Here is a 6654-nt window from a genome sequence, read left to right on the forward strand (position 1 = left end):
GAGACATTAATCACAATCGGTGAGACGACGACGGCGGTTGTGACGCGGAAGACGGCGGTAACGGCGGGACCACGGCGGACGGCCGGACGGCTCCAGGGGTTTCCCCAGGAATTGAAATCAGGGGGGGTGTCTAATTTTTTTTTTGGGGGGTGGGGGGGGGGGGGGGGGGGGCATTGCGAATATAGGAGTCGTTGTGAATTAAGGGGGTGCCTTCGGAAAAGAGGGGGAGTCCTAACCACCTCTAGGGGGGGTCTAGGAAAATCCCTGGACGGCTCCCAAGAAACGCGCTGCGCAGGCGCGTTACGCCAATCACGTGGACACTGCTGATCACCGAGAGGCAACGTTGCTGACGTCATGCGCTACGCTCGCCCGGAGAAGTGAAAACAAGCAAAAGGGGGCCATGTAGATGTCGTTTAGCTCAATGTTGGCTCCGCCCATGCCGTCGCCTTGACTGCGCTGTTCGTTGCGCCTGAATTCGCCCGCTCAAGTCAGCCGATTTCGGCAGCTTGGCGAGTTGCAAAGTTTGCCGGACCGTTTAAGAAACATTTAGACGGAACTGCGTCGTAAGATTTCACGTGTGATGTTCCTAGGCGATACTGAAGAGGACTGCATTGTTTTTTCAAAACCAAAAATGAAGCGGAGTTGCCCTTTAAGAAACCGAATTTTTCGGTCGATTTAAAGAGCCTGCCGTCTCCTTGTTTCACCCAGTAGATTACCTCAGTTGTGGAACTCAAGCGGAAGGGGGTACCCCCCCCCCCCCCCCTCACTCACTTCAATCCGCCAAGTGTAAGGTCTTAGCCAAGTGTCGTTCGAAGCGCCATCTAGATTTTCATTTCATAACTGTGCGTTCCAAAGAGCAGAGATGAAGCGCCATCTAGACGGCGTGCTTCGAAACGTACGTAGCGATCCCAGCGATCCCGACCCGATTTCACCGTGCCCGATTCCCATAGAATACGCTGCAGTTATCAAAGCAGCCGTTCGGCAGCGCGTCGAGCGACGCTTGGCGAGTCGTGGTGAGTGAGGGGGGGGGGGGGTACTGTTCGTGCATGCAGCGTCTATGAGCAGTTCCGTAACTGAGCTAATCTAATAACGTTGATCGCAGCTGAGCGAAATTCAACGAGATGTGTTGCGCTACAGCGACAGCATGGGACTAGTCCCATACGCCGGTATGCCTGTTGGGAAGTGCAGCGGGTCTTCCGGTGAAGACTCCAGAAGTCAACCCAACTTTCATTGTTGGTAAGAGACGGCCCGTGTCAGTCGTTTGCAAAGCGACGTAGATGGAAACAAATTGCCGCGGCGTTTTTCGAGGCCTCGGAGATGCAGGAGCGAGCCGACGTTAAAAAAGATACGTTTGAACTACGAGTGTCAGAAAGAGCTGCGGCATAAGTTTGCGACTCTACGCACGTGGTGTCCGTAGTGTGGACGAAACTCCGAGATGCAATAATCACAAACGGTGAGACGACGACGGTGGTTGTGACGCGGAAGACGGCGGTAACGTCGGGACCACGGCGGGATGTTGGTCTGCTCCCAAGAAGCGCGCTGCGCAGGCGCGTACGCCAATCACGTGGACACCGCTGAGCGCCGAGAGGAAACGTTGCTGACGTCATACGCTACGCTCGATTGGAGAAGTAAAAACAAGCAAAAGGGGGCCATGATGATGACGTTTAGCTCAATGTTGGCTCCGCCCAGGCCGTAGCCTTGACTGCGCTGTTGGTTGCGCCTGAATTCGCCCGCTCAAGTCAGCCGATTTCGGCAACTTGGCGAGTTGCAAAGCTTGCCGGACCGTTTAAGAAACATTTAGACAGAACTGCGTCGTAATATTTGACGTGTGGTCTTCCTACGCGATACTGAAGAGGACTGCATTGTTTTTTTTTCAAAACCATAAATGAAGCGGAGTTGCCCTTTAAGTACTTTTTTGCTTGCTGCTTGAAGTCGGCACGCGCGAGAACACTTAGAAAAATAAACGTTCAGTCAGTCAAGAGTTTTGAGACGAAGGAAATCAAAGGAAATAACCGTTCGTCGGTCGTCGCGACCCAAGTAACTGAAGTCGGCCCTGCCCCACTGCGCACGCGCAGTAGTTGCTTCGTTTACCACACGATAGATGGCGCTTGGCTCTCAGCGTACGTAGAGTAACTGTATATGCTCCGCTTGCGGAGCAGAGTACCGCAATGGTGCCATTCTGGAGCCAAGCACTGCGGGAAGCCACGGTCGGTTTTTGCAGGGGCACGAAGGCGCAGACGCGAGGCGGCGTGCTGCGGCGCGCTGCTGAAGGAAAATAGTGCGGCGTGCGGCGACGAGCCGCGCATGCGCCGTGATAGTTGTCCCATCGTTTCCTGTCTCCCTCTCGCAAAAAGCGCACTCGCGTACCTGCGCGTACGCACCCGCGGGTCCCGCGGGTCGCGTACGAAGTGAAGCAGTCAAGTCGCTGTTGCTGGGACGCAGATAGCGTCGTGAGCCCGCTGTGTGCCCAACTTTTGGAGGACCTTTCCCCTCGAGCGATCACAGGAAGCAAAAGAGCGCAGGCCTGCTTATTTTCCTCTTGTGTTTAATCGAAGAGCGAGTGCCGCTGCTCACCCTGTGACATTTTTTTTTTTTTTTTTTAGCAGACCGTTTGTTTGATATTACGTAGACGGAACAGTGCTTTACCTTCGTGCTTTCTAATTATATGGGAATCCGAGGAATGTCGAGCGCCCCCACTTTCATGCTAAAATAGTGTACAACTTATTTTTTTCTTTTTTATCCGAAGTTTTTGCCATTTCACGAATTCGAGACGCCCGGGTTCAGAGCTCTTCAAGACCGGAATGTTTGCATGCTTTCAAGTTGGGCTAAATTTTGAATTCGCTTGAATCGCAAACATTAGGGGCTCGCGAATAATAAATGTTAGACGGTGCTCCAAACTTTGGAAGATGCCGCAAGGTGCAAACTGCCTAATGCAAAAAAAAGTCCACCGACGTTCCACTTTCATTGCGGATAAGTCATTGAAAACGCAGTCTAATTCGTTGCAGGGACCAGAATGATGCCGAGATCGACTGTTTTCCTATTGACCAGTATATTCCACCCTAAGAACAGGGCGATAGAGCTCTGTCTACATTCAGTGTGTGAAACCAACCTAAATCTCGCTTTCCCTTAGTATTTTGAACATTTTGCCGAACGTATTAAACTGTTTTACTACCACCGACATGGTCCCTTGCAGAAATTGCGAACAGGCACAGCACTAACAGTCTCTAAAACATATTTATCCACACCACTGCTTGCAGAAATCTTTTAGGGTATTGTAAAAGGGCTGGCAATGATTAAAATGATCTCCTTCCCATACGAAAAAGCCAGACGAGGCGGTGTCTTACAACGTGTCTCGCCGTCGGAATCCGGTACAAGTTCTTGACGCTTTCTGCGCGATTTGTGCACTTGGTAACACTACAGGCTGTCATTTTCACGGGGCTCTTTCTACGCGCATGCAAAATTTAATGCGGTAAACGACGTAGCGGCTGACGAAAACGCCGTCCCCCCGCTTTCAAAGGAGAGCTCGCCGACTCGCCAAGTTGACCGGATGTGCCGGTCGCGTATCGGTATCGCGTATCACTCCGCGAGAGCCACAGACGCGGGGAACGCGATCGTCGTCCGTGTCGTCTGCTTCACAAACCCTGAAAACGAATGTCCCAAAACATCGCTCGCGTTAAAAAAAAAAAAAAAAAGGGATTGTTCTGTACCCAGTTGGTTCACATAATGCTCAATGACTTAGGAAGCTTTCGGTTCGTTTGATTTTGGTCAAGGGTCTATATTTTGGAACGCAAAGCGGAAATTATGTTCCCCCCACAACTCGGCGCTCTGGAAGGCCGCTTTCCCGCACGAGGGTCGGATCCAGTTCTGCGCACGTGACCACCCCTCCGCCAATACGGAGATGGCGGCGCAAGGAAAAGGAACGCGCTACTCTGGCTCTGCAAGCAGAGCCTATACAGTTACTCTAAGCGTACGTTGCCCTGAGTTGCGGTGAGCGGACGTGTTTCCTGGTTCTCCTCGAGCATCCGAAGCTAAGTGCCAGTTTTTCTTCTTTTCTCTCTCTTTTTTTTGAGAGTTGATTGGAAGTGACTATGCGGTAGCAGTATTAGGTTTGAACAGCAGCAGTTAGCGTTAGTTTCGCAAAGTAGGCTCTGTTTGAATTTTTGGCGGGAAGGGACGGTTTGTTCCCGGTCTAGACATGGGTCTAGATTTGGGTCGGCATGACAAGGGTGGGGACGAGTTGGTGCAGTGCGAGGGGTGTGGGAGGTGGTGTTACCTGAAGGAGACGGGTTTCGGGAGCCTGGAGGTGGCGGCGGAGGTGAGTTTCGAGTGTCGGCTTTGTGTGAAGCTTCAGCAGGTAACTGGGGAATGGGAGGGTAGAGTTCGGGAGATTGAGGCCCAGCTTAAGGCAGAAGGAGAGAAGCGGGTGGGTCTCGAGGCCCAGGTAGAGGAGCTGACTAGGCAGATTAATCATGAGAGGGAGCAGCGGGTCGGCCTCGAGAAGCAGGCGGAAGAGCTGGGGGAAGTATGGAAGGCGGGTTTAGAGGAGCGTAAGAGGGAGTGTGACAGTAGGGTAGATCGCCTGGAAGGGGTAATTCGAGCGAGTGAGAGTAGCGAGGGAAGAAAGGAGGAAGTGTCAGTTCTAGCGGGACGAACCGCCAGTCTGCAGGCTGGGGTCCCTGGTGGTCGGGAGTCTGGCCTGTTGGCAGGCGGGCTCGACGACGCTGGAGAGCTGATTGAACCTCAGCTCAATGGCGCCTTCGAGCAGCAGGCGTCGGGCAGTCAGGTGACAGGAGATAAGTCGCAGGACAAAGGCGCGCAGGCACCAGGGGGATCTAGGGTACTGGTAGTGGGGAGCTCTAACGTAGCACGGGTTAGGAGGGGTGTACATAACAGGGTGAAGGGAGACCAGAGGGTAACCGTAGAGGTCCAGCCAGGGAAGTGTATGGTGGATGCTATGACCGCAGCACGTGAGGGGGTGTGGGATAACCGGGAGGGAAGGAACCTAGTAATAGTTCATGCGGGGCTTAATGATGTGCTGAAGGGTAGGAGCCAGAACCTCGGAAAGCAGCTAAACGTGGGAATACGTAAGCTGAGGGACGTGTCTGAGAATGTGCATGTGGTTGTGTGCACCATTCCAGAAGTTCGGGGGCAGTCCGGGTTAACGGAGAGGAGGGTTGTCGAAGCCAACGGAGTAATTAAGGGTATGAGTCGACAGCTTCGGTACGACGTAATGGAAGTAAACAGAGAGGTGTACGAGGCTGGCTCCCGCCCTTTTGCAGATGGCATTCACTACAGTGAAGCCACGGGTTACAGGGTGGGGGATAGGATGGGCCGCACGGTGACTGCTTTTTTGGGGGGACCGAGGGCCCTGGGGGCACTGAAGTAATTGAAAACCCAACGAAGTCAGGAGAGGCACCCAGGGTTAAAAAGAGGAGAAAACGTAAGAACAGGTATAAAAAAAACAGCACAATCAGACATTGGATATATTAACATGCAGGGTGGTAGAAATAGGTTAAAATGGGAAGAGGTAGAGGAGCAACTAAGAAAGGAGGATTTAATGGTGTATGGGTTTGTGGAAACACATCTCAGAGACATGGAGCAGCCACCTTGCAACCCTGACTATGTGTGGGAAGAATGCAACAGAATGGAGGGAACGAGGAAGGGAGGTGGAATTGGAGCATTTATTAAGAAGAATATGAACTTTCAAAGGATCAGAAAGGAGTGCGCCGAACATTTGTGGCTGAAAGGAAAAGTCGCTGGGGAATCAACAGTCCTTGGAGTGGTTTACTTATGGACAGGGACAGGTGCTAAAGAGGAAAACAGAAAAATGATTGATTGCATATCAAGAGACATTAGTGAACTAGGGGAAGGCTCCGAAATAATTATTATGGGAGACATGAATGCCCATATTGAGGGTCTGGATGGGTATACGGACTCAACTGGAAGCATATTACTAGAACTGGTGGAAAAACATGACTTAGTTTTATGTAATACCAGTCAGAAGTGTGACGGGCACATAACTTGGGAAACTGGCAATCTGCATTCAACTATAGATTACGTACTCATGTCACACAAAATATATGGTAAGTTACAAGTAATGAAAATAGATGAAGAAGGTTCCAAAAGTCTTGGTAGTGATCACAAACGTATTAAGCTGAATTTTGCCAGAGAAGTAAATGCTGAAACTAGACAACATAATTCAAAGCAAACTTTCTGCAGCGACAAAGAGTTGGAAATAGTTGTTGAAAGAATAGAGGCAGCAGTTTCAGGGCAACGGCATACAGATTGGACCTATGAGAGCCTAACTAGGCTTTTTGCTCTAGAACTAGACAAAGTTAAGAGTAAACGAAAGGGGAAGCAAGGACATAGACCAAAAAGCTGGTGGGACAAAGAAGTGAAGCAAGCGATACAAAAACGTCAGGAAGCCTCCAGAGAACACAGGTATTCCAAGCGTAGTGGGGAGTCCGAAACGGAAGCAAAAAGAAAATGGGACAATTTTATAACATGTCGCCGAGAGGCATCCAGTTTGATCAATGCGAAAATTCAGAGAAAGGGTGAGGAATGGATGAGTAATGTAAGTAAGAAAGATAGAAACGCTGCCAAGAAGTTTTGGGAGCACTTGAACTCACTCGGTGAAACAACGCAAGCTAGACA

This window comes from Ixodes scapularis, unplaced genomic scaffold (assembly GCF_016920785.2).
Source record: "Ixodes scapularis isolate PalLabHiFi unplaced genomic scaffold, ASM1692078v2 PGA_scaffold0__279_contigs__length_252992795, whole genome shotgun sequence".
Lineage (NCBI taxonomy): Eukaryota > Metazoa > Arthropoda > Arachnida > Ixodida > Ixodidae > Ixodes > Ixodes scapularis.